General features: G+C 40.0%; 2 long non-coding RNA genes across 4 annotated transcripts in view; one reads left to right on the forward strand and one right to left on the reverse strand.

Annotated features, from left to right (window-relative positions):
* The window catches only part of LOC147757250 (uncharacterized), a 67,980-nt gene that overhangs the window by 27,045 nt on the left and 24,349 nt on the right, over positions 1 to 16,586 (reverse strand). The window lies entirely within an intron of this gene.
* LOC147757251 (uncharacterized) lies at positions 23 to 12,178 on the forward strand. 3 transcript variants are annotated; one of them, XR_015320094.1, is made up of 3 exons: positions 23 to 822; positions 7,734 to 7,934; positions 8,883 to 12,178. It is a non-coding gene; the product is annotated as an uncharacterized LOC147757251 (long non-coding RNA). The 3 variants fall into 3 exon arrangements; XR_015320093.1 differs by lacking the exon at positions 23 to 822 and adding an exon at positions 5,897 to 7,197; XR_015320092.1 differs by lacking the exon at positions 23 to 822 and having other exon boundaries at positions 5,876 to 7,934.

Genomic DNA, 16,586 nt, shown 5'->3' on the forward strand with positions numbered 1-16,586 from the left:
TATTGTACCCGATGTACCCGTTGCACTAGGGCAAAGTGGAAAATAGATGCTTGTGTTGTAAAAGCTTATATGCTTGTACGAATCGCATTTGACATATAATAGACTGATATTATTGCACTGTGGACCAGTCTGAGGGGTGCTTCGCAATGAACAATTTTTTTCATTTCGGTTTCGGTAAGCGCAAATGAAAAGAGTCAAACAGACACACCACTTTTCGCTAATTTCTATCACAATACGATAATACTTCAATTGGGTAAATCATTGCCGTAGACGTTTCGAAAGAAGACCACGTCGTCTATTGGACTTTCCACGTCGATCCGTCGAACAGTTAGTTCTATAGTATGACATTGCACAGCTTTTCATTGCGTTTATTGAATCGGATCATAGCGTCATTTACTGCCAACATCTATGGTACGCTGGACATTTCAGTTATTCTACACATGCATTTGTTTTACTACACAGAAGGAACTCCCTCTATTTGCCAGTAGCCAAATCCGTCGATAGGAATAGATAACCGGGCCTTAAAAACGAATCCTAAGCCACACGTGGTTTTGGCTTCACTCTGACAGGGTGGCGGTGGCCCATCATGCAAAAATAACGCTACTGACAAGGAACTTTTTGGTCAAGTAGGACTAGTACTAAGACTGCTCATTTTGCATAAAGTCACTGTTGAATGTCTTACACTACAGAAATTCATCACGATTTTCGGTCGGCTGTCCAGCAGCGTACGGCAGGTATGCGACCCGTTTTTTCCATGTGGCCCTATACAGCTCACGGACACGAATAGGCTACAATGTCACCGATAAGCAGAGACGTACAAAAGTATGTATACTTTATGTTCACAAGCCTTGATTTAAGCGAGTCTACGTTGTACCTGACGTACTTACGAAAAAAAATTCTAATCTTACAATAAGATATGATGTATGTGCTGCAGCAGCCGAATGGGAAGGCCTTTTAAAAAACGACGTTTCAAACGATATTCGCTCTTCCCTTCGAAGTATGTAGGTACGCGGTATCATTGTCGTCGTTGTGCGTGTGCAGTTATATTTGCGTCTGTCATAAAAGGTCAACGAGTCGGCAGTGTGTGTCCCATTGAGATGTAGCAGATTCTGCTGGGGGACTGACACCCGAAATTGGCAAAAAAAAAAAAAATGACCCGACTCTTTTGAAATCCCCCAGCTATTGAACATATACCATGGCAGTAGATAAATCGCGGCAAACATCCGCTGACGACAACTACATGATGACGGTGGCTGCAGCGTCTGTTTCGCTCTGTGACTTGACGGTTGATGGTGGCCAAGTGGCAACGACTCGACTGCTCCAGTGTTGGCGAGCTTTCGTGTCTTTGCCACTAGTTAGTATCATTAACTTGTCAGTAGTTAGTTGTCTCTTGGAAGTGCTGCAGCTGGCATTTCGACGCCGTAGTTTAATTGTCTGTAGAACTTGAGACAAGTTTAACTGTAAGTGATCAACTGCACGACTCCCCGTAAAATGGATTAGTCTTCTATTGCTGACAGGGCAAAAAAGCCGAAATCTGAAAGCGGTAAAATGTCACATCGTGCGCAAAAGAGCCTCGGGCTATTAAGCTACCAGCCTGTAATTTATCGAGCTGAGCCAATATGATAAAATTACATATGCGAATAGAATTAGGTAATATTTTCTTTCAAAATGGCCAAATAGTGAAAGACATTTCGATCTTAGGAAACAGGAAATATTGTGATCGAGTCGAGTTATACTGTTTGCTATCGCACCAGGAAACACATCGCGTTGTTGGGAAGTCTATAGCATTTTTATCGGCGCCTATTTTTATTGATACTTCCTTTTTGAATATCTCATCGCGTGATACTTTTATGTATATTATAAATTAAAAGAAAACGAAACGCATCAAAAATGTAAGGCGCCTAAAATAGCAGTAGTCTTTTCAGTTTGTCTCTGATTAGTGGACCGGAGCCTCTATAATATGACCTGTGCCTTTTATCCACGATGAAATTTACAGAGGCCTTACTTGCTTTAGAGATGATAGCTGCGTAAGTTCATGACATATAATAGGTAACTGATACAGTATATGTATAGGTATTACTATTTATGTTTACTATTCCTATTAGCTAAATATTTTCACTTACGTCGTTTTGAATGAACTCTTCAAATCGCCAGTTATTTTATACGGCCACCTATCTCTATGTAGTCTTCTTTTATCCAAACGTTATCGCTCGAACTTCTAGCGTTTCCTTTTTCAATACTGTATACCCTACTATTTCAGCGTTCTTATAGCACAACCCACTTTGGACTACACGATTTAGACATGAAAATCGATTTAGAAATGAAGCAGCTCTAATATTTCAGGGACTATCTTCAATTTTAGATACCTCTGCTTTGTTCTAGCTGAAATTTTAAACGCTAATTAAATGATAAAGGTTATTCGTACACGAATAGATCGCTGAGTGCTGCTTTTAGCTAATTGAACAGCAACTTCGTGATGCCAGAAGTTTGTTTGCCACCATTTTACGTATAATAAGATTGGATCAGGTTAGCTATAATATGCCCGACCAAGACTATGCCCAGCAGAAAGCTCAAGATCTGCTTACTTCGTATCCTTCTGATTGTTCCAGCAGTTTTCGGCGTCTTCAAAAAAAGTACAAGTAGACCAAATTCAGGCTCTACTTTTTTAAATTATTTACACTTATGAAATTTTCATAAAAGTATCATTTGACTAATCTGATACAGCCCGTTTGATACAGTGGCGTTCCAAGATCGTTAGATGAAAGTGGTTCGTGTATCGTCCTTCTGAAACGCGGACGCTTAAAACAGCGAATCACTAACTAATCCAACTTGTTCTGTTCCAAAAAGTCAACTTACGTGAGGAGGCGAAACTTTTTTTTTTGTCTTTTTGGTTCATGTCGCGCTATTGTCTATCTGTTTACGTCAAATAATAGCATGTACTTACCTATTCAACAATACACAGCGTAAGTTGAAGAAAATACTTTTTTCCTGTTGTGAGTTCACAAACAACCCCGAACGGACGGAAGGGACGACAGGCAGACTGCGAGTCGCAACTCATAATACATTTACATACCGTGGAAGCTGTCGCGTGTGCCTAAGCAGACTAGTTCAAACGAGCAGGCAGGCGTCTATTAATAATATGTGTGGCTTCAACAGCGAAGTTATCCAAACAGCTTCGAAAAAAGTTTCGTTCTCATTCGAAGGGTCGGACTAGCATCTTTCCGTCTCGACGTGTAGACGAATATACGTACGTGTCACTATAAAATACACCGAAGCCATTTTAATGAACGTCCTTTTTTTCTATAAGACGTTTTATTAAAAGAATAGTTGCATGGAGCGTCTGTATATACATTTACGTACTTTTCGGACAAAACTCCTTAGGTCTTTCTTTAGGAAATCTTTAGGAAACTTTTGAAACTCTTTAGGTCAAGGGTAGGCCAAAGCAAAGAGAAAGAAAAAAAAAAAAGCAAAAAGCTTGAAGGCTTTTTTTTTTCTAAACGAGCACGTTATATTATACATACTGTAATCTTTATATATGTATATACTTAATGAGAAATCTACCTAATTAACAGCGCACCCCAAAAACTTTGCTTAACTATTAAATATGTTATATTCAAGGTGCCTATACCAACATGGACCTGCCAACTAAAACTGCTTATTTTGAAGCCTTATGGTTCCATGGTGAACCAAGCTGTAAGGCAAACTTGGTTCGGACGGAACTTGGCTTGAACGGAAAAAATTTGGTTCATAATGGTTAATGGCTAAATCTCGTTATTGTTTAATAACGATGATCCAATGTAGTTACTAGGGCTAACAATTTTCGAATAATTTTAAACCTAAGTAAATTTCGAAGTTATTCCTTCCGCCATTCACCTATCGTTTGCATATGTATCCCTTGTCACAGCCACAGGAATTGTAATGCTTTAGAAAACAACCGGCATCTCTATTTAACATGAACAAGCCTAATCAGCTGATATTTCGATTGTATCTTGCATGAATAACGGTTCAAAACAGTAAATATTTGTAGGAAACTCTTTCCAGTTGCGCAATAAAGAACTTAAAACAATATTTTAGAAAGTGAACCAGACGCTGTACGAATTCAATTTTCCGGACGTTCCCCTTTCTGGTCGCTTTTATACTCTGATTTCGCTACCTTCGTCCCGTGAATTGAAATATTCTAGACCGCAATACGAAACATAATACCTGCCCGGCACGTAACACATACCTGCCGGGTTACATTTACATTATATAAATTCCGTTCTTCTTGCAACCTTTGCGGTACCGCAACAAAATCAAACATATCCAAATGTTTTCGCAGACGATAACTCTTTCCGTGTCGCGAATGAGTCTGCCGCGCCAATTTAAATTGCCTTCGAACAAAACTTTTCTAATCCTATTATCTCACTGTCATGTGCCAATTTTCTAAGCCTTGACAAGTAGTCTCTCTCTTTTTTCGAAATTAAAACGTACACAGTTAACACGTAATCTCACACAGAGATAAAAATTAATCAATTAATTGCAATATTTTCTAGCTGCCGACGGAAATCGAGCACCGCAGTATTACTAGTTCATGATAAATACATACATCGAATTCATAATATATTGATGAGCGAGAAACTATGTCACCTGTACAAATCGTACGCGACGACACTAGTTCTGACGTGACCCATCGAACGTTCAGGTTAAATGCATCATGTCTGTAGAACCCTTAAGAAAAAGGACGTCATAAAAGAGGACCGTTTTTTAGACTATGTTGTGAATAAACTCTGTGTTTAGTCTACTATACTATTTTTCCTCTAGCTGTACAATAAACTCATCGCGAAAAACAGCTGTGTTCGGTAGAAAGATATATCCACTTAACAGTGAGCTTATTCAAATTAGGTATTGGCCGGACGCGTTATGCGGATCATAGGGCAGTTATTTATGACCACGACGCTACACGTAAACTAGGTCCTTTACTTACGCGTAAAGAATCCATTGATCACCGTCATCCCATTTAAGTGGGCGACCCATTCACGTTTGTCAGCTCACAACCGAAGCAGTTTTATTGGTTAATTTATTTAATAAGTTTATTTATTTTACTCTCCCGGAGGTTGTAAGCTAATCTTGGCTGCAACCTGCAAGTAGAAGGTGGCAACTTGTAAAAGCAAGGAATAGCCCTCTAAGATCAAGTAAAGGTTTCGTCTGACAACTTCCACTAAGGTAGCAAAACGTTTGGAAGTATTATCGACTGGTCGAATATAATAGAATCTTTACTCCGCTCTACCGCCTTCACACGCAGAGGTTTCAGTGGCGGGTATTTAACAAAAATCTATCTAGATAGGTGTATCTAGCGGCTGAAGAGGAACCTACCACAAACATAACGTTCTAATACTGAAGATGATCGCGATTTGAATCCTGATTAGATTGTAGCGTGTGAACCCATAGATCATTGATTTCCGAAGGGCCTAGATGGCTTCATCGGTTCCTAGGGTGAAATAAATGGTTCGATGCCTCCTGTTTGCTTTGTTTTGGCAGTCTCGGCAAGCTCGCGTAAAAGATGAAAGATGAAAATAAAGTATCCAGTATACTAGCTGGAAAGCAGTTCCGTGATAATCACGAATATTTTCAATACTAAGGTTTCTACTTATTTGTTATTTGAAAAAAAAAAGATCGTAACAGCGCGACTGATTAAAGCGGCATTGGCCTTGACAAAAAAAAAAAAAAAAAAACCGAATATAACACGAATAATGTTGAATTCGTATATCAAAGTGTACATAATTGATTCAGCTCAAGCTCATAGGCATTAAGAGCTGCCACCTTTATGTGGCCCTTCATCGCTGTTTATTTCCCGAACATCTTCTATTCGAAAAAAAAACAAAGATATTTAGCAAATAAAGCAATATCGTTGAGTAACTAAATAGAACGGATTAATTTATCAGTATAGAACTTGGCTCATTTCTCCATCTATTGATCTACTGCGCTCGATGATTCATAATCAAGTTTATGTCTAAATTTAGCATACAAAACTATCGTCAACCCACGTGCATCGTGCAGTCTGCTTGGGCGATGATAATTGCAGCTTGGTCAAAACTAACCACTACCGTAAAGCACGGCCCACTGGGCTGTATCGAAGTCCTTCTGATTTTCATATCGTTTTCCTAATTAGCGACAGAAAGCGGTAGTTCAGTGTTCGTGCTACCAGTTGGGTCAGCCCGTACTCCACTTCGTTGTTATCCACGCACACAGGCCCACTCCCACGGACCTGCTGTTATAACGACCCTGCTACGTCACGCTGCCTACTAATTGCCCCAGTGAAATACGCCCAGAAAGATGCGAAGTAGGGTTATGACAAAAAATATGTCCGTATATATTTGATATGTTGTTACACCTTAGCATATGTAAACGCCTATATTAGCGCGCACAGAGGTATATCCACAGGCAAAGTACATAACGAAACAAATGAGTTACACGTTTCTAATTAATGATGGCTGCGGTGCTGATGATTACTAGACAACTGCCCGTTCGAGTATGACGATCACGGTTACTATTTCTGCGAGCAGATTAACTATATCGAATAGATAATTGGTTAAAGCGGGTTCGCACGCTAGCGGGACGACAGCTGATTATCTTATAGACCTCCGTTTCTAGTATTGCTGGGACGACAATTGTTCACGTAAGCTAAGCAGTCATATGTTGGGTGAGAAGCACCCAGCGAAGGTGCAAAGATGCCCTTTGGAACATGGACGTGACCACGTCGGCGTGTTCGTCGTAGAGGCAACTGTCGTGATGGACGGAAGAGCCCGTCGCAAAAAGAGCGGTAAAAAATATCCGAAAAGAAAAACGCTAGACGTAGAAACGTAGCGCCAGGCAAAAGACGAACGAAAATGACAAACGAGTATGCGTACACTCAAAAACACGCGAAGCCCCAACGACGGAGGAGCAAATATTTGTAGCGTAAAAAGTGAAGCCGTCACCTTCTGTCTCTTCTGATGTGTGATACCGATGAAGGAAGAGAAAACAGTGTGAAAATGAATGAGAACACAGGGATTTGTACTGTTTGATTTTTATTCCGAAACGCAGGTGAACGCATGGAGGAAGCGGGAGAAAAATAAACCTGGGCAGCAAATTTAGTGAATAAGAAGATATTTGTTCATCGTCGCAGTGGCCACAGCAGCACCTAAAACTGACGCTGTTTATGCCTGGGTCGATCGCTGGGTGCGAATGACGACGACGACATTTGCAGGAATAGTTACATTGACAAAAATATAGCAAATTGCTTTTAGATTCGCTGTCAACATTTTTGTCTATTTAGCTATTTTCGAATAATTAGAGGATATGAATTGAAAGTGCCGTTGCCGTCATCTATTAAAATAAACTGTGTATCCCTTTATTACGGGTAGTGCTATTATTATCATTGGCATGGCATTACAGGTGGAAGAGACACCTGTAGTCGTAAGAAATTGTTGGACACGTAAATGCTCTGCCTGCCAGTTTCTTATTTTGTATTTTTGCGACCAAAATAGGAATCGGCGCAGTGGCCATCGGCCTGCAGCTTCCATGCTCGCTTTTGATCAGTCGTCGTTGGATACCTTTGCTTCGTATAAGTGGAGTAGATCACACGTGGTTGCTGATCGCACTAGCCAGCCCTTGCTGTTTATGCAGATTTTATTGCGCCATTGAAACAACGACCGCTGGCGTCATTTCTATTATCGTTAATAATATTACTCTCATTGTTGTTATTGTTATTACAGCAACAACAATCGGTTTTAAAGTAGCCGAGTAGGAAACGGGGAAGGTGTTCAAGAACAACAATAACAACAACAAAAACTGCCTCGCAGTTCGTCGTTTTGCATAATAGACTATTGCCGCTGCAGTCGTCACAGGAGCTTCTGCTTGAAATAGCCGATTCAACATCGGTCGTCATATGCGGCGCGACAGTGCGTGCGAACCGGGTAAGGCAAAGTTATAAGTTATTACTTATGGACAGAGAGACATAAAAAATAGGTAAAATAAAAAAAAAAGAAAACATATTTTTATCATAACGTCTGATCTGTAGGGAAGGGCCTACTACTTAGCGGTGGGTTGTTGATAGTTATTGTGAACTAAGATGGTATATCGAAATGGTATAATTGCGACGTGAATCAACATAGCTGTTTTTAGATACTGTAGACTTATACTTGGGCCTTATATACTTAAGACGATACTTGATAGCTCATTTCTACCGGGCTCAGATTTGTGCTCTCCGGAATAGGATAGCTTATTGGGACATGAGCAGGATTAGCCTGTTTCAACGGCTATTGAAACAACCAGCAGAGAATATAGATGAGATCTGAAGTGGCCTATTTATCGATATATAAATGAATCTTTCCACGTTCGTTGCATATTAGGATTTGTTTACTTTTATAGATAACATTATCGAACAAAACAACTTTAATTTTATGGCCTAATGCATGTCTAAATCAATAAACCACCCGAAGTAGTAACGCAATAGTTCTAGGCCACAGCCCCAGATAAGCAATAAATAGCCTTAGTTGGAGGCAATCCTTGTCCTTCGGAACCTGAGTCCCTTGATGTCCTGGGACAGAAATGATCACGTCCGCCTTTGACAGGCGCGTAACAGCACTAGTGAACCTCTCATTTAAAAAATTATCAAACTAGTTTGGTTTCATCTCAAGGTTAACTCCAAAACAACTTGAATAAGGGATGCGTCAAAACAAATGTTTTACAGTTGATCATGCTAAGGAACCAATATGTAATCAGTAGCTACTATTTTACAGGATCGAAAAGCCAAATAAATCGACATTTATGCCAAAATAGAGTCACAGTAAACAAAAAAAATGTGCCCCAACAACAGCTCTATTCTTTGACTTGTTTAGAATCTTCTTTCGTTTTGATTACAGATTCGTTGTATAGTCTGCATATAACGAAAGGCTGTCTTTCCGACATTTGATTGATTTACCATCGATATCGTCTGCAATGCGCTTGTTGGATGATCGCTAGTTACTCGACGCACCAGGTGCAGTCTTTAGATGAAACAAGCTAATTCAAATACAACCGATTTATTCACTATTTTCCCGCTGATGGAAGTGAGACTTATCAGTAAAGCCGAACCGATCGTGTATATCGTCACAGATCGAATGCTTGTTCCGCCAGCCGACGTCATCGGGGACATTCGTCCTGTTTTACGTAGTCTAGGGACGGGTCATGACATTGCTACTGTTCCTACGATTTCTTTTTCTTTCGTTTGATATATTTCGCTAACTCATCTGCATCGGAGCCCGGCTTCAGCTGATTCCGCTTCCTCTATAGGAAAGCACCGTCGCTTTAGTACGACTAAAGTTTGTCGGAGCACTCTCAGCTAAATCAGGAAAACAGGAGCCAGTCGCGAAGGAAGCCACCTTGTAAGACGATTGCGCTATTTGCGGTCCTGTTGGTACTCCTGGCGTTGCCGTCGCCTTCAATGTGTCTTCTGAACGTTTCGGATCCGATGTATCGTCTGTTCTTCTGAGGAAGAGCGCGGGCTGTATTGTAACTTATGGCCCAGTTCGGCCCATCCGACAGCCAACACATTGATAGCAAAGCTGAACTGTTCGACAATATCTGTAGTAAAAGTCCACACAACAGTCAGATGGCTGTGTGCGCTGTTGTCACGTCCCACAGCGTGACTTCAATGACCGACCGTCATGGTATTTTGCCTCGGGCGTTCAACAGCTACTAGCTAGAACTACAAGTCGCCCTTCCGTCGGAGACCATTCTATATCGCTGTAGGGCGATGTTGGCATTAGAACCGGTTGTTGTGGGTGGATCAGTGAAGAAGGACAGAAGAAAGGACAAGTGGTAGCTCGTTCCGTGACGTGTTATCCAATTTTTATCCGATTTGAATTCTTTTTGTAAGGGGCTAAGTTAAAGAAGTCGATCCCCAGATATTTAATAAGGCGTAAAAGTCTAATAGCAATATCGATGGAAAGTTTGGAATCGACAGTACGGCATGTACCAACAAACACAGTGAAGATTATGATGTGAACGATGCTGATTTTATTGCCCCTTTCACGTGCGTAAGACCTAATAATATCACGTCATTTAAAACTGATTTCAAGATGGTCTCTGACCTAAAAACAAATATTAGCAAAGGTTGTTAACACGATGTTCACTTAATGCGTTTTCTAGCACTGAAAACTTGCCTGTGAAACACATTAAAATAGTTGCAGCCTGGAACGCGTAGGAACGCTTATGTCCAGATGGCTGGTGTAGAAATAACACTGACAAATAACATGTACATTAATAGTATCTTCGTAACTTTATAGATTGATCAATAAAATTAATATTACTTTCTTAATTATAATAAATAATGTATAAATAAATAGGATACAAATAAAAAACAACATTCTCTATCAGTACGTAGTAGTGCCGATTGCAAACCATGCGATACAATAAAATGCACTGCCGTTTCTAGTTACACGGCTTTATAACTTAGTATAAACCATTTCGAGCTAATTATCGCGGAATATTTTGTTTTACCTTCGGTTTTAAGGACTTATAGCACCGGAAGACAATTACCGTTCTGAATGGTAAATGATTATTCATCGAAACTGTGCGCTCTACGAGAACTAGACGAAGATGCTAGCTGGTACAACTTGTAAACAAACATAAATTTTCAATATAATTTTAGGTAGGCTTATCGAAGCCCCATAGGTCCATATAGATTCTTTAACTATTGTCTTTTTTATCTTACAATTACCCAACGCTAATAATCGTTTATTTGTTTGTGTCCGTACGTTGTTTACGTCAGAAAATGGAAAATTAAGCAGGTGTTATTAACACAGAGGCAGTCACAAGTGAGCATTTAGGTAGAGTACGAACTGCAGTTGACAGTGTCCCATTTAAACTGGTAATTGCCCGTTAGCTATACACTTAGATATATTTGATTGGTATTTAATAGAAAAATCGCTCAAACACACTACAATTAACATGGTAAAAGGTGCATATATTGATAGCCCTTACTTAAACGCTGACTTATAAGTTCAGTTTTCGTAATTGTTTAAAATATTACGATACTATTATATCCAGTTGATTCTCGTTTTTAGTGACTATTTCTTTCAAGTAAATTAAATTAGCTGAAAAACAGGTCCGATGGTAACATTCGTCTGAGTATGAATCGCTTGCCTTTCAAATCAGATGTAAACGTATAGTGACACACAATGGTAAATCTGCAGAAAACTATGCGAAGGTTCTCTGGTTTGTTAAAATAACCAACAATTTTTCTAAGTGATCTAATAACATTTAGATATTTGAGCATTCGCGCAAGCTTACTATCGCATATTATTACTATGCCGTTTGATTTGGGCGCTAAAGAGAAACCCAGATAAGTCTGGCAAGATCGTCTTAAGGTGGCGCCTACCCACTTAAATAATGGGCGCTTAACAAAAATAGAATTCGTCGACGTGCAGGCCATAATGAAAGCTGGCAGGCTCACGCACAAGTCCTGCCCTACCAATTATGGAAATGTCTATGTAAAACTAAAGTTACATATAGCATAATTACTGTTCATGAATGGTATGTCCAATGCAACGTATCTCGTGATGTTTAGCCTTTGTAGGGCAAACTGTGATGATTGCCTGCCATGGGCGGAGTTCAGTTTCAGTTGCGTAACGTCGTGAGTGTCATCAAATACAAACCGAAATTCTCGTCGGAATATTTAGTCCAGTCTTCGTGTAACAGACTATTTCGAATATGTAAATAGTAGCTTCAGCGTTATGTTATTTATCAAGCCATGATCCTAATCTGTCCTTGACCCAGACCGGTTGACTGAAGGTCTTTATCGACAGTATTTAAATCCCTTATTTTCTACTAAACAATAGTGACAGACGAAGTATATTCATGCGTTCAGTTTATACAATTTGCTATATAATATACTTTTACAGATTCGCAAAAAATTCGTCAATAATTTGGATTTAAAATAAAATTTGACTAAAAAGTTGGTGTAAATAAAACACATCCGAGAATAGTAGCGATTTACGTAGCAGCAAACTTGTGGCGTGTTTACAGTTATCATAAACTAAGTGTGTAATGTTCTTCGTGAAACAGATTTTTGTTTGTTTTTGTTGTTGTTGTTATTATTATCGTCTTATGAGTGTAAGTAAATGAATAGTAATTGTAGTGTCCTAAAACCGCAGATAGTAAAAATGTGCGTTGCAAAGTTGAGGTGTTTTTCTTACAATCGGTTGTAATAGCGAGCGAACATCAGCGTGGAAGCCCCCTCGTGCTACGAACGCATTCGGTAAAGGTCTTGCTTTTGTGAGATTTTTCAACCCATTTAGACAGTAAAACGGGCACTCTGTCGCCGTGGAACAATGTCTTTAGTTCGAGCTAGTCCGTTCAAGACGGATACATTTTTCAAAAGAACTTTAAGCCTCGCATTACGAAAACAGCTGAACGGTTTACCGCTATTGAAAGCTCAAGCTTCACTTTTTCGAAATAATGCCGTACAATTTTGCATTGCTGATTCTTGTGCGTATGTCGTTTCCATGTTCGGAGACGCCGACAAGCGTTTCCGAAAGCTTCCGCTTAACGCCGTCGTATTTCACCAGCCAATTACCTACAGTAGCCACAAAACGAGTTGGGTGCGAAGCATAGGAAATCGTTACAGCGACCTTACCGTTGAAAAGCTATTTTTTAATGGTCTGGCCATTGGTAGGATTCCGTAATTTGCCCCACATTCGAAAATATCCACGATGATAAATGGTCACTTGCAATCTCCCGATAGACTTGTTTACCTAAGCTACTAATCCAGGAGACACATCGTAAGATTCGAATCCAGGTAGAGAAACGCTGGGAGCCAACCGTCCGACGGACTGCCTAACAGCGGCGCCGGACGGCGTAAAACTCGAAACAGCCAGGTAGCCTTGACCTGTTTTGAACTTATAACGCATGAGAAAACTTTCAGATTTATGCTTCAAAAATCAGGACCTTCTGATGAGCTTTTCGCTGCCGCTTACTTAAGCCTAAAATTTTTAAGCTTAAAATTGAAAAAAGACTAAGCTTAAAAAAGTTTTTTTTTTTACTCATACGTAGTACTACTTACGTAAAGTGTCTCACAACTCTCGGTAAAGGGATTTTCGTCCTTTAACCAAAAAAAAAAACTTTGAAAATATGTGGTGCAGCGGCTAGTTCTGAAGGTAACCAGCTCATCACGACGTTGCATTGCTCTGAAGAACTTCAATATGCCTAGTGACTTGACGTAGCTTTCGACGTTTTCTAGTTGAACTGTTGTACGAAGAATTTTCGAATGTAACAGCATTTAACTATGATGTCATATCTTATTCGCCTTAGGAAGCCCTTTTGTCCTTTTCGCGTTTCCACGCTTCTGCTTTGTTACTGCGGTCATATCGGAGTTTCTCCACGGCTACCCCGCATAGCGGATAAAAGACGAACCGTAAAGACTTCATCTTTTTTCACCGAAAACGATTATTTCTACTTGTCCGTTAATGCAACGCACTTCCTTAACTCGTAAGTACCATATGCCTGGGATTCTTGATTGCCTCAAACGACGAATCCTTACGGCAAAAATACCCAAAAACAAAAAATAAATCTCAGGTGCCTGTCGCTGCGTTCTTCCTCATGCCGATTCCGCTCCTTGTCTTCTTAACTTCACACTTTTCAAATAAACTTACAGAAATTGTTCGAGATAGGAGCCTTCACATTGAAAGCAATACTAAGCGGTAAAAGCAGGTGGAGCCTAGCTTTTGATTACAGTAGGGTTCCCAAATACTTGTTTTAGCCAGAAGGATGGATTAACTGCTTCAGTTAATCCACCCAACGCCGGTACGGATTACTGACGCAATGAGTGAAATGGAATATAGCGGCAATAAAGTGGACTCCGTCTGCAAATGATGGTTTTATGTTACTCAAACATTGTACCTAAATATTGTGCGACGATCTGGTAAAACGAAGCTTCACAGTAGAAATGTTTTTATAATATGCGGCCATCAGAGTCAATAAAATGGTCGTTCTGCGGTTTAAAAAACTAGCGGTTTAAATAGTGACTTTGTTGTTAGCTACCGTAGATCTAAAGGGAGCCTGTTTAAGGCTCGATGCTTTTCGAAAGTTGTATTCAAGTAATAGTATTGAGATTGGTCGATTACGAGGTCTGTTTGTGCATGAAGCGTGCCGATCCTGCGGGTGTTTCAGAGCGGACACGTCTATCCTGCTATCCGAAATCACATCTCGTATGTATGCTGAGGCTGTCGTTTATAAACGAAAAAAATGACGATTCCGAAGGTGAATGCCAAAAGTGGCAATTCAGATCCAATCCAGTCGTCAAATGTCAAAAGTCACTTGTTTAAGATTATAAATCCATCAAACAAACGCAGAGAACATCTAAAAAGCTATAATGCGGATTCCCATAACATGGGCTTCTTCTACATTCTCCCGCCACGATACGAAATCGTGTAGGTACGATATCTCAGTCACATACACAAATAAAACATATCAAGCTGAAATGCGTCAGTACAAATTAATTGTATAGTGACCAATCAATAAAGGTATTCAAAGAGGGCAACAACAGTGGCCTTAACTACGAGCAATCTTCCAACTTCAACATAGGTGGGCGATGTTTGCTATCCAGTAAACAGAATGGGTTTGTTACTATACATTGCTTGTGGATACAGCCAACGCTCAGCAGGAAAAACATTTCATGCAGCAGCGCTGGTAATGGTAATCGTAGTCACCGAAAGCGTCTGCAAATTTGAATCAAATCAAATACCGAATCTCGTTCGTAGCCATAACTAACCATGCACACAAATTGTAGCCCTTCAAACCTCCAACGATTGATTGTTGCGTCGCAAACTAGAAGCCCACCTTTCCCTCATTTCCATCCTTTCCCATATTCATGCGAAATTTCTTGCCGTTATTTTTCGTCACGAACAGCAATAACGACCGAATAGAGATACGTACGTGTACATACGATCATACATCATGAGCATTCTACGACAGCACGCTCGTGCTCCTACAGTGGACCGTTAGGCTAACAGCAGCAATAGTAGCCATAAAGGCCTTAACAGGAGCTGCGAGCAGTACTTATCGCAATACAACGGAGCATCATTGCGTTACCTTCTGCTTGGCTTTGTCCTAGTCTGCCTTCGAAGCGAGTTAGATAGTCAATCTAGCTAGTTGCTTACTCAGGCCATAGCTAATTTTTGATTGATGTTAACCGGGACCGCGGTCTGGCTCTCCTCGGCTCAATAATTGGTCCCCAAATAACTTCTATCGACGTAAACATCTGCTTAGCTACACGACGCCACCATCGTTGTTGACGAACGAAAGCGAAAATGCCGGTTCGGGATGTTAGAGCCCAATTGCCTTGTTGGTAACGTCCTTTGCCGGCTACAGGCTTGTAAGTCTGCGACCTGCCGTTACTTGACGCTTCTATAATTTGAAAAAATGTTTTAACTACTTACGTATCGCAGAAGCGGGTCTATCCGCATGTGCGTGTGCATGCGTATGTGTTCGTATATAAGAGATTGGATATATGAGAAGAACAGTGCACATCGGCAAACAGAGACGCGCGGGCCAAGAAACACTCTGTGTTGGGTTTTTGGCGTTGAATTAATCGGCACGAAATTAATGAACGGACGATGACGACAAAGTAATGAAGACGAACGAAACCAGTTGAATGCGAATAAAATTTTATTAACGCAATTTTTATTTTCGTTTTTAACATTACAACTATAGTATAGAAAATAGCGGCAGGAGTAACGGGAGTACAAACAACAAACACAACATTCAGCTGTTATCAGTAATCTGATCAGTAAACGTACCCCAGGTATTCTACCCCATGCAGCGTGCAACGTATGCAAATACTGTAGAAAAGAAGATGCATGACATACGGATCGCACGATGCGTGCTCACTATTGGAGAAGTTAATCCCCTATCGACCAGTACGACAACGGGGTATTCACGACGTCTTTATGTGCTAATGTGCACAAACAAAATCGTATAGTACGTTACGATCGTCGAAGAATCCATACGTATTGTATTTGAATGGCTAAATGTTCATCTTGTATTATGTAGCGCTAGTCTCAGTGGATTCACCACGAGGCAAAGTTCTGAACCGCCATGATCAGCAAAAAATAGCGAACGTGTAGAAAACGAGACATATTGAAAGCAGCTTCATGATGAGAACGAGTACATAGTAATAGTCTTGTACCGCATACGAAGACCGGTCATCATGGCGAATAATTAAAACATTTTAATAGTTTACATATATGAAAGATCGTAAGGTTAAATAGTATAATATTGGTAATTAATATAGGTACATCAATCAAATCAGTACATGAAAATTTAATTTGCAGAGTAGGATTGTATACACATTAAGGAATGATGGAGTATCTGAAGAGGCATCATTCAAAAGAGTAATGGCATCCAACAAAGACCTAATAGGTATACTTTTTATGTTTTTTTTTCAAGTTTTAAAAAGCGCACTCTTATACATAGTAGTTGATGTACAAACATTTTCTATGAGTTGTTTATAGGACCGTATCTAAACAAAAATAGATATTTAGACAATTACTTTATAGTGCTAGAAGTATCATGCCTCATGGTGTATA

This window comes from Varroa destructor, unplaced genomic scaffold (assembly GCF_002443255.2).
Source record: "Varroa destructor unplaced genomic scaffold, Vdes_3.0 BEIS01000002.1, whole genome shotgun sequence".
NCBI classification, from domain to species: Eukaryota; Metazoa; Arthropoda; class Arachnida; order Mesostigmata; family Varroidae; genus Varroa; species Varroa destructor.